We start from the raw sequence: 19,832 nt of genomic DNA, 5'->3' as shown, positions 1-19,832 counted from the left end.
CATGACTGTGAGGCCTCCCCAGCCATGTGGAAGTGTAAGTCCATTAAACTCCTTTTGCTTTTCAGTCTCAGGTATGTCTTTATCAGCAGCATGAAAATGGACTAATACAATCCCCTACCTGTCTAGGAAAGTCAACAGATTCTTACTGGGTATCCATCTTATCAATGTGATTTCTTGTCTTCTGTCTTGTGATGGGTCTTCATTTGGACTTGCCATTTACAGTTTATGTATCCCATGTGCATGTGCTGAAGACTCCAGTGAATGGCTGAGACATAGCCAGGGGCCTGAGATATGGCTGGTGTGTTATTCTTACAGTACTGACTCTTCCCATAGGGGGCTGTGTAATTCCTTGGCTCAAAATGTGCCATTCCATTACTAATTGCTGCCAGCTGAATAAATGCTCCTTCTTTTATGTCTTGTCAGGCTCCAGATCTATGCATTATTGAAAACTGAGTAATGCTCCTTGTCTTTAAAATAAGACTTATAGTGCCTTGAGACCAGCTTTCCTATAAAAATTGATGCAGAGGTAACTGGCAATGGTGTCATCAGTACAGCATTGGACAAAGGGTAATAGCTAATTTGACTCCAGGACCCAGTTCTGAGTACGCAGAAGTGCACAGTGGGCATGTGGGGGAGGAAGCTCAGGCTCTGGCAGGTGCAGTGTGGTTCCATTTGTTGCTGACCCTGTTGCTGAAGACATCTCTTTTTAGGAAATGTGTGTGTAGCTTTTCACAGGGCACCCGTCCCCAGAGGCAAAGCCAGATCTCCTTTTGGTCCTGTAAGCAGTCTCAGTCCCCAACCCGCTAAGAGAGGCAGGAGCACATCTCACCACTTGTCCTGAAGCCTTCATGGGCAGCCTTCCCACCCCCAATCTCATAAAGCACAGGGCACCCTGGGCCTCTAGAAGAAAGGCTGAAAGGAGGAGGGCATGCCACATTTTAAAGTTTTCTTTGAGCCGCTAAGGTCAAATGACAACTCTTATACATCTAGCAAAACAGGAATAATTAATTTTATTTTTCTTTTATCAATGATCAAATCAAGTTGAACAGACTAAATGTTCTTAATCATTCCCATTTACATATGGTTAATTAAATTCCCTCAAATATGTGAAACTGCAATTATGAATTTAATATATTCCATTTTCCTTTGGACCGCTTCAAATGCCTGTCCTAAAGAGCAAAGCCATTCCAAATCCTTAACAATGGTAATAAATATAATACATTAAACCTATAAATATAGTGACTCTTAAGCTCACTTAAATATTCGTTTATAAAATTAATTAAACAATTTTTTTTGAGATGGGAGTCTCACTCTGTGCAGGCTGGAGTGCAGTGGTACAATCTTGGCTCACTGCAATCTCCACCTCCTGGGTTCAAAGGATTCTCCTACCTCAGCCTCCTGAATAGCTGGGATTACAGGCATGCACCACCACACCTGGCTAATTTTTGTATTTTTAGTAGAGACGAGGTCTTGCCATGTTGGCCAAGCTGGTGTTGAACTCCTAAACGCAAATAATCCACTTGCCTCGGCCTCCCAAAGTGCTAGGATTATAGGCATGAGTCACAGCACCTGGCCTAATCAAATTTTAGACTCAATCTAAAATGATGTCTGAAATCAATTACTTCATTACACATTTTAAGTGGAATCACAAGCAGGGCTGTCTTTGTTCTAATGCATCCAATTCTCTTATTACAAACACTTAAAATCTAAGTAATGTCAGATTGTCTCAATGATTTCTTGAACTTTACACAAAGATATGAATAGTGTGGTTTGGTTTACATCAGCATCTCCATGTCTAATTCTTTTTTTTTTTTTTGAGACGGAGTTTCACTCTTGTTACCCAGGCTGGAGTGCAATGGCGCAATCTCGGCTCACCGCAACCTCCGCCTCCTGGGTTCAGGCAATTCTCCTGTTTCAGCCTCCCGAGTAGCTGGGATTACAGGCACGCGCGTCTAATTCTTTTATAGGGCTAGAACTACAGTTCACCCAGTGGAAAGAACCATTTCATTATCCCCAAAAAACCTGCATTGTCTTCTCAAAGTGTTCAAATCACTTTTTGGCCAGGCAGCCAAGTCCTATGTGAGACTCCAGTTCTGCGCTGCACTTGCCCCAGGCAATCCTACCTGCAGCCAAAACTGACCAGTGTCAGACACATCCCAACTGATTTTTGACAAAAATCCTGGGAGCACATGATGGAGAAAGGACAGTCTCTTCAATAAACGGTGTTGGGCATACTGATTATCCACATGCAGAAGAATGAAACTAGATCCTCATCTCACATCATATACAAAAACAAACTCAAAATGGTTTAAAAGCTGAAATGTAACAAGTGAAAGAAAACTGCTGGAAGAAAACTTAGGAGAAAATCTCTACGACATCGTTCTGAGCAACGATTTTTTGGATGTGACCCCATGACACAAGCAACAATGAACAAATGGGATTATTTCAAACTAAAAAGCTGGGGGTGGGGGGAGGAGGAATTGGAGAGATGATGGTCAAAGGATAGAAAATTCCAGGTAGACAGGAGGAGTGTTCAAAAGATCTATTGTACGTCATGGTGACTACACTTAATAACCATACATTTCACACTTGGAAATTGCTGAGAGATTTTAAGTGTTCTTACCGCAAAAAAATGTTAAGTGTGGGAGGCAATGCACAAGTAGCTTGATTTAATCCTCCCACAATATATACATGTATCAAAATACAGCGCTGTATACCATATGTATATACAATTTTAATTTATCAATTTTTAAAGAATTCTAAAAAGTCTTGTGCTGAGGAAATGCATTGGCTCCAGGAAGCCTGGAGTGGTGGGGCAATGAGAGTCACGTGCCTCGGATGTGCACAGGTGCTTCATTCAGCTGAACTCAGCTTCCCTGTTCTCTGTTCCCAAGCCCTGGCCATGAACTGATCTCACTTGTTTCTCATTAAGGCACCTGGAGTTAACTACAGCATGCCCCATCTCTCTCAGCATTTGCCTCACTTCCTTAGTTCTGTCAGTTTCCAGAGCATTTTACTTCCTGTACTTACCTTCGCCAGGCTCAGAACGCAATTGTGCAGGAAACTGTGGCATCTGGACGGGAATGTGCAAGTTGCCCACCTGGTTTTTGTTTTGCTGTGTTTGGTCTTGTTTGTTTGAGGCAGAGTCTCACTCTGTCACGTAGGCTAGAATGTCGTAGTATGATCACAGCTCACTGTAGCCTCAACCTCTTGGGCTCAAGTGATCCTCCGGCCTTGGCCTCTTGAGTAGCTGGGACCACAGGCACTCACCATCATGCTCAGGGAATTGTATTTTTTGTAAAAACGAGTTTTCACCATGTTGTCTAGATTGATTTCAAACTCCTGGGCTCAAGTGATCCTTCTGCCTCAACCTTCCAAGTTGCTGGGATTACAGGCATGAGCTACTGCACCCGGACTTTGGTTTTTGTTTTTGAAATATCATGGGTTCAGGTTTTCTTTGTATAAAGAAAAAGAAATTCGGCCGGGCGTGGTGGCTTAAGCCTGTAATCCCAGCACTTTGGGAGGCCGAGGCGGGTGGATCATGAGGTCGAGAGATCGAGACCATCCTGGTCAAAATGGTGAAACCCCGTCTCTACTAAAGATACAAAAAATTAGCTGGGCATGGTGGCACGTGCCTGTAATCCCAGCTACTCAGGAGGCCGAGGCAGGAGAATTGCCTGAACCCAGGAGGTGGAGGTTGCGGTGAGCCGAGATCGCGCCATTGCACTCCAGCCTGGGTAACAAGAGCGAAACTCCGTCTCAAAAAAAAAAAAAAGAAGAAATTCAGATCAATGGTAAAATACTACTACTGCTGCTGCTGCTGCTACTAATAATAATAATGGGCCAGTGAGTTTTTCTTGTAGTCTGACAACAGAGAAAGATAAGTCCTTACTTCTCAGAGGGTGTTAATCTTAAAGCACCTGGGTTCAAGTGACAGCATTATCTAATCTTTCAAACTTCTTTCAACGTTACTGCCTGATGTAAGATGATGGAAACCAGTTCCTCAACTAAGGTTTCAGTTAAACTTCTCTATTTTGTCCCTATTTTTTTGACTTTGAACTCTTTTCATTTTCCTATAGAGCCAGACCACGGCTCTCACAGACATTTAAATGATGACTGCATTTAGTGGCTGATAACTGTAATCCAGCACTTTGGGAGGCTGAGACAGGAGGACTGCTTCAGCCCCAGGAGTTTGAGACCAGCCTGGGCAACATAGCTAGATCCCATCTCTACAAAAAATAAAAATGAAATTAACAGAAACCCAAAAATATTTAAATGGCATCAGATAGGTTCTGCACACATGCACACATGTCAGCTGTGGGAGTGTGGCTCTGTGACCACACTGATGAGGCCAGCCCACTGTGCAGTGCCACTTTCCACATGTGGCCCTGCTGGGCTGCTCACCTTAGTGATCCAGATTGGAAGCAGTAACTAGTTTCAACCAGTTTCCATGCTCAGATACACTTCTACACCACTGATTTAAAAAAACATTTGAGTACATTTCTCTTTGCTGAAGGTGATTTTCGCACAACCACAAAATCATCAGGTGGAAACAATGTAAGTTACAAACATTGATTCTATCTGGTGGGGTCATGTATTCACAAACATTATTGAGCACCTGCTGCATGCCAGGTTGTGTGGATACAGTGATGAACAAGACTGCCAGGTTCCTACTGTCATCCTGGTGAAAGAAGCTAGACAACAAGGAAGTAATCCACTTGACCCCCAAACCACCTGACCCCCAAACTGCCTGTCCCCCAAACTGCCTATCCCAGCCCTCCTGTGACTGAGAACAGCAGCTGCCCCTCCACTCTGGGCATTTGAACACTGGGGCCCAATTTGTGGCAGTACCTATCACCAGTGACAGCAGCCTGCCCTCCAGAAACAGAAGGCTTCCACCCTAGCTAGTTATGTGACTTTGGGGGATGGATGAACAATTTTTTGGACAACAGTTTCTTCCTGTGTCAAATGGGGTCACAATATCTACCCCCCAGGTGTGGGGATTAAATGACCCTGGGCAGATAAAGCACTTGGCACAGTGCCTGGCACCAAGCATATGCTTGATACATGATGGCTAGTACGGCCTTCAATATATGCGTGTTTCATTTTAGGTATGTATCATAGTTTGGGCTGCCATGACAAAATGCCATAGACGAGGTGGCTTCAACAACAGAAATTCATTTCTCATCGTTCTGGAGGCTGGAAGTCTGAGATCAGGGTGCCAGCACTATTGATTTCTGGTGAGGGCTCACTCCCTGGCTTGCAGGCAGCCACCTTCTTGCTGTGCCTTCACATGGAGAGAAAGAGAGCATGCTCTCAGGTGTTTCCTCTTATAAGGACTTAATCCCATGTGGGGGCCTCACTCTCATGATTTCTTGTAAAACTAATTATCTCCCATAGGCCTCACCTCCAAATATCATCAAATTGGGAATTAAGGGCTTCAACATAAGAATTTTGGGGGGACACAAACATTTATTAGTCCAAAACAACATGTTTCTTTGGGATTCCACTGATTTTTTTTTTAATCTTTTGAAAATTATAAGGTCCTGAAACCACCCATAGCTGAACCTAGAGGAAGCACAGCTAAGCACTGCCAATGTTTTACTTGAAGTGTTATCTCTTTTCAAGGACAAAACATTCCTTCAGAGAGTGAGCTGGTCATGCTCCACCTGTGCCCTCAGATGCATTCTTCAGCCTCCTTGACCTTCCTCTGCTCCAAAGAACTCCTGTGGGGTCCCTTTCAACTGCTAAGATTGGGTCAGTGGGAGGCATCAGAGGACATCCTAGGGCAGGAGCCTGGGCATTTTTCCCTGTTCCCTTCATGCTTTGGTTCCTGATTCTGGGAGTGACGACATCCTTCCAGGAGTTCCTGGCTCTGCCAGATTGCTGGGTTTCAAAACATCCATGCTCCCACCCCATCCCTCTTGATGCCTAGGGTTTGTAACAGCTTCCCACTGTTGCTAGTTTCTGGATGCCTCAGCCTCTCATCGGCTCCCTGCCTACATCCCTAGCGACAGTCCCTTGGTTAAAGAACCTGCTGCTGAGCAGGCTGGGTGCTGTGGCTCATGCCTGTAATCCCAGCACTTTGGGTGGCCGATGAGGGCAGATCACTTGAGGTCAGGAGTTCTAGACCAGCCTGGCCAACATAGTAAAACCTCATCTCTACTACAAAATACAAAAATTAGCTGGGCATGGTGGTGCCTGTAATCCCAGCTACTTGGGAGGCTGAGACATGAGAATCACTTGAACCCCAGAGGCAGAGGTTGCAGTGAGCCGAGATAGTGCCACTGTACTCCATCCTGGACGACAGAGAGAGACTCTGTCTTGGAGAAAAACAAACAAACAAACAAACAAAAAAACCCCAAAGAACCTTCTGCTGAACCAGCTGAGGGGTTTTCTATTTCCTGATGGGCCCCGGGCAACAGATGTAAAAATAATAAACTTCAATATTTTCCCATGCGCCCTACTTTCCCATCAGTCATGCTCTTAGTTTAATAAAATATTTTCCTTCATTAAAAAAGAAATTCTGGAGAAGTTCCAGTTGGCATATGTGGCTTTTGCAAGGTCATGATGGTAATTGCCATGAAGAAAATCATCATTTTTAGGATTTAGTAGTTTAGTGAAATTGAGAAACACAGCAAAGGAAATGTAATCCTTGCTCATGGCTCAATAGATTCAGAAATGTGAAAAATGGTAAGTTAGAAGTAGTTAGAACAGGAGTTAGCAGAATCGAGCTACCAAAGGATCAGGTTGTTCTTGGTCATCTGCCTTCTCACTACTCTTTTTTTTTTTGAGTTGGAGTTTTGCTCTTGTTGCCCAGACTGGAGTGCAGTGGCGCAATCTCGGCTCACTGGAACCTCCGTCTCCCTAATTCGAGTGTTTCTCCTGCCTCAGCCTCCCGAGTAGCTGGGACTACAGGCAGACACCACCACACCCAGCTAATTTTTGTATTTTTAGTAAAGACGGGATTTCACTATGTTGGCCAGGATGGTCTCAATCTCTTGACCTCATGATCTGCCCAACTCGGCCTCCCAAAATGCTGGGATTATAGGTGTAAGCCACCGCACCTTCTCTATTCTTAAGGTAAAGACTAATTACCTGCCTATGAGAATCCAATACTTATTTCTCAGCCAATATTTAGGGACTATCATGAGGCATACTCTCATACTTCCCCCAAAAATCTTGGAAATAAGAGAAAAAAGATGCTCTCTGAGAGTTAAGTTTTAAATCACTTGAACAGAAATAATAAAGAAATACAAAATCACCTTAAAAACAAAAGTACCCTCAGCCTGGGCAACATGGCAAAACCCCATCTCTACAAAATATACAAAAATTAGCCAGGTGTGGTGGCTCATGCCTGTAGTCCTAGTTACTTGGGAGGCTGAAGTGGGAGGATTGTTTGAGCCTGGGAGGCAGAGGTTGCAGTGAGTCCAAGTAGTATCACTGCACTCTAACCTGGATGATAGAGGGAGACCCTGTCTCCTCTGCCTCAAAACAAAACTTAAAGTAAAACAAAATCCAGAAGCATCCTTAAAGCTGTAGGACTTGGCTTTGACTGGACTGAATATATCAAACTATCTGAAGCAAAATGTACTTGTCAGCAAAGGCCACTGAAGTTCATTATCAAAGCAGACATCAATAGTGCTCAATGAATTCCCTTGCTGAAGAACAAACTTGAATAGCTTGGAATGTTTAGACATCCTTACTGTGAAACAAATACCTCAACTTATCTCAGCCTGATGCCATCAGATAATCAATTCTTTTTTTTTTCCTTTGAGATGGAGTCTTGCTCTGTCGCCAGGCTGGAATGCAGTGGTGCAATCTCAGCTCATTGCAACCCCTCCATCTCCTGGGTTCAAGGGATTCTCCTGCCTCAGCCTCACAAGTAGCTGGGGCTACAGGTGTGCACCACCACACTCAGCTAATTTTTGTATTTTTTGTTAGTAGAGACTGGGTTTCACCATGTTGGCCAGGATGGTCTCGATCTCCTGACCTCGTGATCCGCCCACCTTGGCCTCCCAAAGTACTGGGATTATAGGTGTGAGTCACCACACCCAGCCTAAATAATCAATTCTAATTCCCCATGTTTCAATTCTGTATTTACCAAGACATATTTTTATCGTAATAACTTTCTTATTTCAAAAGTAATGCATGTTTAGAACATAAATAATCAGAAAATATGGGCCAAGACCAGGGATAACATTAGTGCCTTGATATATTTCCTTCCATGGCCATTTTGTACACACATAAATATCCAAATACACGTATTAACAAAAATAGAAATATTTCATCCTTACGGGGAGGTTCAACTTGCTGTTCACTTAATAATGAGTAATGAACATCTTTGCATGTCAACAAATATACCTCCACGACAGCAGGTTCATAAATACACATTATTTTTGTATGTGGGCAATCCTGTAATGTACGTAACCAAAGCTCTCGCGCGTGTCTTCCACTTCCATCCTTCTGCAGTTATTAGCAGCATTGTTGAAGACATCCTTGCAGCCAATCTTTGCAACAACTTAACCATTTCCCTGCACAGATCCCCAAGGGGCATGGATATTCCAAAACTTCTGATACCTTTTGCCAGATTGCTTTCCAGAAAATAATACTGTAATTGTTCCAATGTTTGTCCGTTTTGTTTTAATTTGTAGTGAGGTTGAAATGTTTTCCTGAATTTATTAGACACTTGAATTTCTTATTTTTAAAATCTTCCTACTCATAATCTTTGCCTGCTTTTTAAACAGTGGAATAGCTATAGCTGTCTTACTTATTTACAGAGGTCTTTATACAAACAGGGATATGAACTTTTGTGATCCATAGTGCAAATATTTTTGTGTTATTTGCCTTTTGCAGCAATATGATGTTTTGTCTTAAGCTCAGAATCAGTTAGGAATGAATTTAACTTCAAAAAAGAGAAAACCCACCTCCGCTGTCTTAAAGTGGATATATTATCTCACATAACAAGCATCTGATAGAGAGGCAGCTGCTGGACCTGATTCAGACAGTTGACAATGTGACGGCTCACATCCCTGTCCTCTCGAGGCTTTCCCGCTTGTCACCTTATCATCATTAAATGGTTGGTCACTGCAGCACTAGCCACCAGGTCTGTGTTCCAGGCAGAAGGAAGAAGAGTGGAGGAGGAGACAAGACCAGCCGCCCCTTGCTTATGTCTCATTGGCTAGAACTAATTTCATGGCCACTCCCAACAGTTAGGGAGAGGCTGACAAGGGCGAAGAAGGCATAGGATTAAGTGAGCAAACTTAACTCTGTCTGCTGTAGATCAGTGTTAAGACTTTATGTAATCAAACTGATCTCTATTTATTTCTTTGGTTTCATGCTTAAAAAGTTCTTCCCGGAATGGGTGCGGAGGGGTTAAAAAAAAAAAAGTTATTCCCAACTTATTTATCAACTTATTTCAGTAGACATTCATTTATAATTTTCCCATTACTTTAATTGTTTCATTTCGTCCGCAAACCACTTTTTTTTTTTTTTTTTTTTTTTTTTTTGAGATGGAGTTTCGCTCTTGTTACCCAGGCTGCAGTGCAATGGCGCGATCTCGGCTCACCGCAACCTCCGCCTCCTGGGTTCAGGCAATTCTCCTGCCTCAGCCTCCGGAGTAGCTGGGATTACAGGCACGTGCCACCACGCCCAGCTAATTTTCTGTATTTTTAATAGAGACGGGGTTTCACCATGTGACCAGGATGGTCTCGATCTCTTGACCTCCACCCACCTCGGCCTCCCAAAGTGCTGGGATTACAGGCATTAGCCACCGCGTCCGGCCCCCAAACCACTTTTAAACTTTCTCCCCTGATTTGAAATACTCTACTTGTTCACTAAGCTATGAGATGTACTTAAGTGCGTTTTGGCCCTTACTATTCTGTTCTGAAGATCTAGATTCCTGTTCAGCATGCTAGTACTTTAATTAATATAAAGTATCATGCATTTTAACATCGTGGGGCAAGTCTCTCTCGTCATAGTGCTTTCTCAACAAAATGTTGAACTTTCTTGAATGTTTATTATTTAGATGGATTTTGAATCATTCTGACAAGGTTGAAAAATGATCTTATTTGAGGTGGGTTGTGGTGGCTCATGCCTATAATCTCAGCACTTTGGGAAGCCCAGGCAGGTGGATCACCTGAGGTCAAGAGTTTAAGACCAGCCTGGACAACATGGTGAAACCCTGTCTCTACTAAAAGATACAAAAATCAGCTGGGAGTGGTGACCTGCACCTGTAATCCCAGCTACTTGGGAGGCTGAGGCAGGAGAATTGCTTGAACCTGGGAGGCGGAGGTTGCAGTGAGCTGAGATAGCACCATTGCACTCCAGCCTGGGTGACAAGAGTGAAACTCTGTCTCAAAAAAAAAAAAAAAAACAGCTAAAGATCTTACGTGGATTTCAACAGGAATTGCATATTTATAACATAAAGGAGAAGAATTAACAACCCTTGTGATTAAGACTTCCAGAGGAGAAAAGCAATGCAGTCAAGCCTTTCTGTATGTGTCAGTCAAGCCTTTCTGTATGTGTCAGTCAAGTGTTGTGATCACCACATAGTGAATTTCTTCCCCTCTGTTTTGTATTTTAATGGGGTATAGCTAATGTATAGAAAAGTTAAAACTTTTATTAAGATTTCTTTTATAGCTGGAAATTTCACTGAATCCTCAATCATTCCAAACGTTTTTCCTTATTATTTGTCTAATTAATCTGCAAGAATCTCAAAAAGTGGTGTTCCCTGCAACTTTCTGATTGGTATTTGGCTTCCCATTATGGTTCTCTTGCCATATTTTTCATTACACTGTATTAAGCTGGCATTCACTCGTGAGCCTGATTAAGGTGATATTTCTCTGAGAGATAAATCTACTCTTGCTCTGCTGACAAAGAAAGTTTCAGAGACAGCAGAGCTGAGCTTCCCATGTGCTGTGGTATAAGCCATCTTGCAAGTTCCAACCTGCCCCTCAGTGGAGAAATGTCTTCTACATCAGCTTGGACATATTAAAAATATATTTTTTTGTATTAATACAAAAGATATATTTATGAAACTGCTGTTGAAAAGATATGTTTATTGACATACAAAGATGTTCATTTATTGCTCAGAAAGTCCTTATGATAGGAAACAACATAATTCAAAGTACCTAATTCCATTTTGGGGACATTTCAAATTTGTAAAAGGTTCTCACGTATAGAGACATGATCTACCCAATATAACTTCTTTCTTCGTCTCCTGAGAGAGGCATCAGTCTCCCAATTCTTCTCTCTCCAACCGAAATATGTCTCCCTCAATGATTTCTGCTTAGATAAGCTGGCTCAGGCTTCTCACCCTCCCTGTCACTCCCCTTCACCTGCCTGCTCTCGGAGGATGCTTCCTCCACGGTGGCCCCAGAACAGATGGAAATAAGAGGGTGAGACTTCTCCTAGGCAGGTGCACAATTGTCTCCGCTGTTTCAGCATTATCACCAATGAAATCGTCCATGTCTTTGTCATGGGAAGTGCTGCAGGCCAAATCTCTCCCATCCTGCACCTGTATGTTTTCTGAAAATTGGACTTATCCCTGTTAAAGTTCATTTTAAAGACATTTCTCTCGTTCATCTCATTCATTAAATAGCCAAACCTTCTTGCTTTGAGCCTTACATACAATTTAATAGCATGCCTTCTAGCTCTAGGTCCGAGTTGTCTATAAATACGTAGAAATGCCCAGGGCTGAGGAGAGACCTGTGGCATGACCTCAGGTGTCGCATTCCAGGTGACACATAAATCACTCTTCTTTGGGCATAGGTCAACCAGCTTCAAATGCAACCAATCTTACTGATAAAGTGCTGAAAGGCAGGACCTTGTCAAAGATTGGCTGGAGGAAGAGTATTGTCCAGAGTTCCACGTGACCCATCAGTTATGTGGTCAGTTCTGGGTGCAGCCACTACAATAGAGCAGCACACACAGGAAGAAACTGGGACCCAGAATCAGATCTGACTCCTGGAGTGGAACACACAATGAACTGGGGCGAGGTTGACGTGTCAGACCTAACCATTATATTAGTAATATTAGGAAGTACAGCCAGCCACTCAGCTCATGGCACTATATGGGCTTTTACTTCTAGAGGATTTATACCACTCATAAACCCTTAAAAGCCCATATAGTGCCATGAGCTGGCTGGCTGTACTTATGGCTGGCTCTAGTTATGGGAGCAGCATGTGCTGCCCAGACCACTGCGTGTACAGGTATGCAACAAGGTATTAATGCATTAAATAAAACCATTTTCCATGAGAGGGGTGTGTTTTTCTAATTCTAGCAAAGACACCATAAGGGCTTTCATGATGTCCCATGAAAGACAGTGAAAGCAAACCTGCATATACCTTGAAGGATGGCTGCAAGAGAATTAGGAGAGGAAAGAGCAGACAGAGTTCCAGGACAGAGGAAATCGTCAGGATACCATGTGCTGCAGATTGGGTGAACCATTGATAACTGCAGTTCCCACTAGGCAGAACTGCTGGCCTATATATGGCTGTCTTTGGGTCTGGTGGTTACTCTGGTTCTACTCGCTTTGGCCAGGGTAAGTGGGTCACGTGAGATGAAACACAGCCACCTCTGCAAATGGAACCACACCTGGCCTTTTTTCTGAGGATGTGACTAGCATCCAATGCATCATCAGATTTCTCCAGTACATGCTACTCCTCCCACAATCACAGCACACTGGGTACCCAGTTACTGTAAGAGAAACCGTGTGTAAGGTAGAATGTGCTCTAAAATCAGGAGTCACAATAGGCCTACTCCTGAATCTGTAATTAGGAGAACTTGGGAGGAATTCTTCTTGGATATAAGATGATCAGCTACATGACCCAAGGTCACTCTCATCTCCAGAGTCACTCAACTCTGCAAAAGACAACCAAATAAGGATAAATATATAGCAGGGCTTGAAATAGTAAATCTAATTCTACTGTACGTCAGTCTATTTTGGTTTCTCAACTATACCAACTCAGAATGTGCTTTGCGGACTGCGTTTTTCTTCCTAATTGATTGGAATGAAGTAGATTATTCGTGACCATTTTGGCTTTTTTCCCCCAGCAAACAGCTCTCCTTCTTCTCTCTTAGAATGTGAAGAAAAGCTCTAAGTTTGACATGGGAAAGTGAGATACTGTGTTTGGCTTAAGTAGAAGGAAAGCTTCCACCCCATCATGAAATCTGGTCTTTGCTCTTTTGACCACTCTTCTGGTTCAGACAAACTGCAGGGTAAAGCCACCACTAAGCTTTAGATCTTACCATGAGCGGCAAGAGAGCGGGCGCATTGCCCTCCGTCCTCTAAAGGGATAGTCTCATTTCTCCAAACTTAACTAACATAAACAAACTTAACACAGAGTTTAGGACTAGGAAGAATCCTAGTGACCAAGTAGGTCAGGATTTTCTCAATCTATATATCTATATCCTAAGATATGTGAGCCCACAAGACGCTCCTAAACAAAGAGTTGTATGGTCAAATAAGTTATAGAATCAATGCTTCCTGTGCCCTCCTGTTGAAGACTCTGAGAGGCTCTGAAGCAAAGAATTCTGTGAGATTTTGTTTGCCAAACTTAGTTGATCACAGAATCTGGTTTTGATTTTTGGTCCAGGTAACACCTAACGGCTTCTGCAACTGGTGTGAAACATATTTGGACAAAGTGTGGATCTATTAATCCCTCCCTCATTTTTTTTTTTTTTTTTGAGACAGAGTCTCTCTCTGTCACCAAGCTGGAGTGCAGTGGTGTGAACTTGGCTCACTGCAACCTCTGCCTCCGGGGTTCAAGCAATTCTCCTGTCTCAGCCTTTCAAGTAGGTGGGACCACTGGCGCCTGTCACCATACCCAGCTAACTTTTGTATTTTTAGCAGAGATGGGGTTTTACCATCTTGGCCAGGATGGTCTCGATCTCTTGACCTCATGATCCACCCACCTCGACCTCCCAAAGTGCTGGGATTACAGGCGTGAGCCACCGTGCCCTGCCTCACTCCCTCATTTTACAGAGGAAGGAAATGAAGCCCATATTAAGAAACATGGAGGCAATCCTTCCTCACTACTGACAGGGCTGGAAACTAGACCTGGCTTCCAGACAACTGACAAGTCCAGGCTCTTTCCATCACCTTGAAAGAGGCATTGTTAACAGTAGCTTTGATGTATCCCTTAGCACATTTTCATCGTCTAGAATTTGAGGTAGCCTTTATTTATAGTATACTCAGAATGAATCCATCAAATGCTTTGACTTTAAAACGGTATTGGGCCCTGAACAGCAGACCTAGATAAAACACTATCATCTAAATGATATGTGACTTATTAGATAGTAAATATTTTATCAGGCTGTATAATCACATTCTAAGAGGTTATTACTTTCATAAGCAAGAGTAAATGAAAGGAGTCAAATCCCAAGAAAGTGTTCCTAAAATATAACTACCCAACAGGAAGTAATTGTAGACAATTCTCTCGCAATGCAGAAAGGAATGGCTGGTGAAGCCAAAATTATAAAAATGTGTCCAAGGATCGTGTATATATTTTCAAATAATGTCAATTCAAGTAGCTTGAGCATGCTTGCACCTCTCAGAAGCAATATTTACCTGATCTGTCCTCTGAATCTGAGAGGCACTTTGAATCCACACACATTTCTCACCTCTTTAACCGCACTGTAGTTTCTGAGACCGCAGTCTTGGGTACTTTGGAAGCCTGTGAATTTTTCTTCTGACTGAATACACTTAAGATATGCGATATACTCCTAGCAGCTGGGATATTTTAAATTGGTTTCTAGCCTCTCAATATCAGGTTTGTGAAGCCAATATTGGCCCATGTGGTACTTTTTTTTTTTTGTGAACCAGTAAAGGTGCACTTTCCCCGAGACTGTTGGATTCTAGCACCAGAGCACATGGCTTTGGTGAGCTAAACGCAGGCTGGATTCCTGACCCTGCCTGTTCCACGGCCCCCAAGATGGAGGCCTTCATGCAGATGAACACGTTGCACAACTAAAGGCAAGATCCCTGTCTCTTTCCCTCCCTCTCCTTGAGCCTCCCACCCCTGTGAGGCTGAACCCCCACTCCTACCTGAAGACCCAGCCTTCATCCTGACCCGAATAGCAAGTATTCTTGACCTGAGCTTCTCAGTCTGCCTTGCTGACTCAACATCAGTGATCCAGGTCTACAACTGGGCTCATGACCAGTGGTGCCTGTTTCATTTCCTTGCTATTTTAGCTGCATTTGTGTCTGGCACAATTACCAGTTACCATCTCTAGGTCTTCAGTCCTGCCGAAGGACTGCAGCTCTGCTACTGAAGGACAAATTTCTTGGTGACACCCACCTTCCTGCCTGAAGTTCTGAACTCCCTTCCCCTGCCCTGGATTCCAGGATGCTCTGTCACCTACTTAGAAATCCTTCTACTTCATCTCACAAGTAGGTCACCTGGACTGGAAAACTCTCTTGCCATGACCCCCTAGCATGTGACCCCTCTGAGATGTGCCTCTTGCTTTTAAGTTTTTTTGTCTGGGCCTCAATTGCTGAGCCTACTTCTAGAAACTAGTCCCTGCCCGACAGGCCCCCTCTGAATTCCGAGACAGGACAGTCTGGCTTCTGCATATGTGCAGACCAACCTCTTAAGCCTTCTATATCCACATTGACAGTACCAGCTGATATTCAGAGAAGTGACTTAAAGCACTGCATATTTTTTAAGCATGAATTAAACCATATTTTACCTTTTAAGGCAGAAAGTAGAAGACCTAGAAAGAATATCAACCACAAAGATTCAAACAAAAAGATGTTCTGATGAAATTCTTACTTAGAAAATTAAGGGTTATGGAAATATAAGCTCCAATAAGCCAAGGATTTTGCCTCTGTACCTCACTAGAGTAAAACGGTCCCAAGACCATAAGAGGTGCTCAGTAAATACTTGCTGTATCAATAAAAAATAAAGTCCATCTAAACATGGTATTTGGTCAGAAAAGGTCTTACTACTTTATATGGTCATGCTTTCATGATATATGTGATAGTGCCTGTTTTTAAATCATTTTCTATTTTATAGTCTTTATATATCAGAATAGAATAGATTAAAAAAATACAATAAATATAATATGCATTCAATGATGCAAGTGGTTGATATCACAGATTTTTATAGTAAATGTGAGTGTAACATATGTGCTTGTACATTAAATACTAGCAAAATGATAATGCATAGATGGAAATATGTTTGGCTTTGGGGAATGCGAAGAGTCTTTTCTATAACTGGGACACACACAGGACTAAAAATAACAATGCTTTACATTGCCAGAATACTCAACAGTTTACAAAATGCTTGAACATCTGTGATCTTATTTGATCCTCACAAGAAGATAGAGAAACACAGTTAAAGGAAATTATATGCATCTTTTGTGAAACAATTCTGGCGGCTTATGAAATATAACAGCTCTCAAAAAGATTTCTAGTCTGTCATCAACAGTAACGATTCAACTGATAGCACAGAAATAGATAGGAAAGATATACTCTACAATAAAAAAAATGGAATGGAGGGATATAGAATGGCAACTCTCATTTACTGTGATAAAGACAGACATATTATTCAACCTGAGACAGTTACAGAATGTGATTCTAAAGGATAAGTAATGAGATACCGGAAATGAGTAATGAGACTCAAGCTTTGGACTCAAGCTAGTTTCAGCTCACTCCAGAGGAATTATTACCATACTTAGCATTTCTAGTGCACAGTATTGATCATACTAATGCCATTTCGAAGGAGCTGTAGCTCTGGGGATTCAGAGCAGATATTGGGAAGAATTCAAGAGGCCCAAGAGCAGCAAACTGGAGGGGGCACATACCATGTGGGCTCTCAGGCCAGCTGAGAGCTTCTCCTTACGACATAATGAGTCTTGCTCTCTCGTACCCTTGCTCTCCAAGAACGCTGTCACTGGGTATCCTGCTGGAGAGTTTGATGAGTTAACCTGGAAACCTACATAATATTTCTATTTAAACAGAAATCCATCTTTTAAACAGGTGATACATTTTTAAAGTATTTTATTGTTTTCCTTCCCTTTTTCCCTTTTTTTCTCACAGAAGTAATACATGTCTCTTATTAAAAATTTTGCAAACATTATAGAACTATGTGAAAATGTGGCTTTGGTCAGCATTTTACTTACTAAGGCAGAAAGCAGAAGAGATACAGATAGAACACTCACCTCCTCCTTTCTGTCAAAGTGGCCTCTGTTAATAATTTAGTATAAAGTCCAGATTTTTTCTATGCACACACTTAATCTGGCAATAACTTTGAAAGATCTCTGCACCATATATATATATATACATTTTTTTCTTTTAGACAGAGTCTCACTCCGTCACCCAGGCTAGAGTGCAATGGCACGATCTCAGCTCAATGCAACCTATACCTCCTGGGTGCAAGAGATTCTCATGCCTCAGCCTCCTGAGTAGCTGGGATTACAGGCACCACAACCATGCTTGGCTAATTTTTGTATTTTTAGTAGAGATGGGGTTTCGCCATGTTGGTCAGGCTGGTCTCAAACTCCTGAACTCAGGTGATCCGCCTGCCTCGGCCTTCCAAAGTTCTGGGATTACTGGCATGAGTCACCGCGCCCAGCCTATACTTTTGACAACTATCTTATATCAAGCAGGAGTGAGAATGAGTTGACCCTTATCAGATTTTAAAAATAAGTCAGCCTCATACATTAAACATTGAGAGATTGAAGATCTGAAGAAATGTTTTAAAAAGTGATGGGGAAAAACTCTATCCGAGTTCGAAACCAGCTAGAGCTTAGGCTATCTAAATTCTGGGAACTGTAAAGCTAACAGGTTTCTAGCTGTCAAAACTTGAAATAGAATCTACAGGAGCCAGAAAGTTTGAAGTAAGAATGTGGTCAAATGCGTCCCTGGTATGAACTTTCGGCTGACTAAAACGAACACCAAAATAGCAACAGCATCCGTCTCAGATAAACCTGCTTTCCCAGCAGCCTCCTTTGCTTGAAAGAGATTTCCGTTACATTTTTCTAGAAGAGCACCGTGCTTCCATGGAAACATCAGTCCTGCTGCTGCTGCATGAAGCACAAAAGCTCTGTGACTTTCTAATCTCTGGTTTCCACGCTTGGAAATGCTGCCCTGCTGTTTCAGAACTCAAGCCCCTATCTTGCAAAGAAACTGTGCGTGGAAGGTCTGCAGCTCACCCGTTTGGAGCTTGTGTCATATCTTTCTATAGAAATGGATCTAGGTGGGATTGTGGAATTCTTAGAGCAGTGCAGTTAACCAAGTTGTATCCAAAGTACCCAACTGGGTGTCCTGTAGAGATATGAGACCTTGGGAAACATTGTCTTTTTTTTTGAGACAGAGTCTCACTCTGTCACCCAGCTGGGGGCGGCGCGATCTTGGCTCACTGTAACCTCCGCCTCCTGGGTTCAAGCGATTCTTCTACTTCAGCCTCCCAAGTAGCTTGGACTACAGGCATGTGCCACTCCACCTATTTTTTGTATTTTTCGTAGAGACAGGGTTTCACTATATTGGCCAGGCTGGTCTTGAACTCCTGACTTCACGATCTGCCCTCCTTGGCTTCTCAAAGTGTTGGGATTACAGGCGTGAGCCACCCTGACTGGCCTGGGAAACATTATTTTTTAAAAATGTTTTCTTTCAGCATTCCAACTTGGGATGCCTGAAATTTGGTCTTATCTCAGGGCCAGGGACTTCCCGTCCTAGTGCATGGCAGGCTTCCAAGGCTCTGGAAACACCATCTCCCAGGACCTGGCACAGAGTAAGTCACAGGGTAGGTGCTGGGGGCTAGTGAGAAATCGGGTCGCAATACTCTCCACAAACAGGTCTCGACCAAGGAGCTTGCCTCAATATGCAGATTGCTTGCCTAAGGCTGAAGTGTAAACCATTAGTTTGTGTCAGTTGCCTTTTCAGCCCTGTGTATATTTGGAAAAGAAGCTTTCAGGTAGAAAAAAGAAAGATTGTCTTTTACTTTGGGGATTTCGAAAGAAAGTAGAGGTTTGTGAGCTGCAACATTCAGAACAAAGCAGACACCAGTCTCCGAGGATGCGCAGTTACTTTCAGCGGAGCTGGGCTTCAGAATGCAGGACTCTGTAACTTCCCTAGATTTAAAGATCTATGATCTCCCTTCTGTTCCTTACTGTAAATAGTGATATAACTTTTAAATATTATTATTATTATTATTATTTTGAGACAGAATCTGCTCTGTCACCCAGGCTGGAGTGCAGCAGTGCGTGTTTGGCTCACTGCAACCTCTGCCTCCTGGGTTCAAGCGATTCTCCTGCCCCAGCCTCCTGAGTAGCTGAAATTACAGGTGCCACCATCACACTCGGCTAATTGTTGCGTTTTTAGTAGAGACAGGGTTTTGCCGTGTTGGCCAGGATGGTCTCAAACTCCTGACCTCAAGTGATCTGCCCTCCTCAACCTCCCAAAGTGCTGGGATTACAGGTTTGAGCCACTGCACCCAGCCTAAACCTTAAAATAAAACAAAAAGTTTCTGTACTTTTCTAGGGGGATAGCAAAAAAAGGAAGTGGAGGAGTCTGCACTTTTTCTCCCTAAGCAGTCTTGGGAAAGCAGATTTCCAAGTGTCGAAATGTACGGTATGGATTTTAAGAGGTGTCATCGTGAGAGGAAGGCACAGAGAAGCCGTTCTCAAAGTGGAACCAGTGGCAACAGCATCACCTGGGAACTGAGACATACATGCTCTCAGAGTCACAGGCTCTGGAAATGGGGCCCAGTAAGCTGAGTGCAATAAGTCTTCCGGGTGATCCCAATATTCAAGCTCACACTTGAGGATCACTGGCACAGTGGATAAGGAAGGACCTGCTTTCAAATCCCGTCTCTGCCACTTAACAG

The sequence above is a fragment of the Callithrix jacchus genome, chromosome 4 (genome assembly GCF_049354715.1).
Source record: "Callithrix jacchus isolate 240 chromosome 4, calJac240_pri, whole genome shotgun sequence".
In the NCBI taxonomy this organism is placed as follows: Eukaryota; Metazoa; Chordata; class Mammalia; order Primates; family Cebidae; genus Callithrix; species Callithrix jacchus.
Note: the sequence above shows the minus strand (reverse complement) of the source record.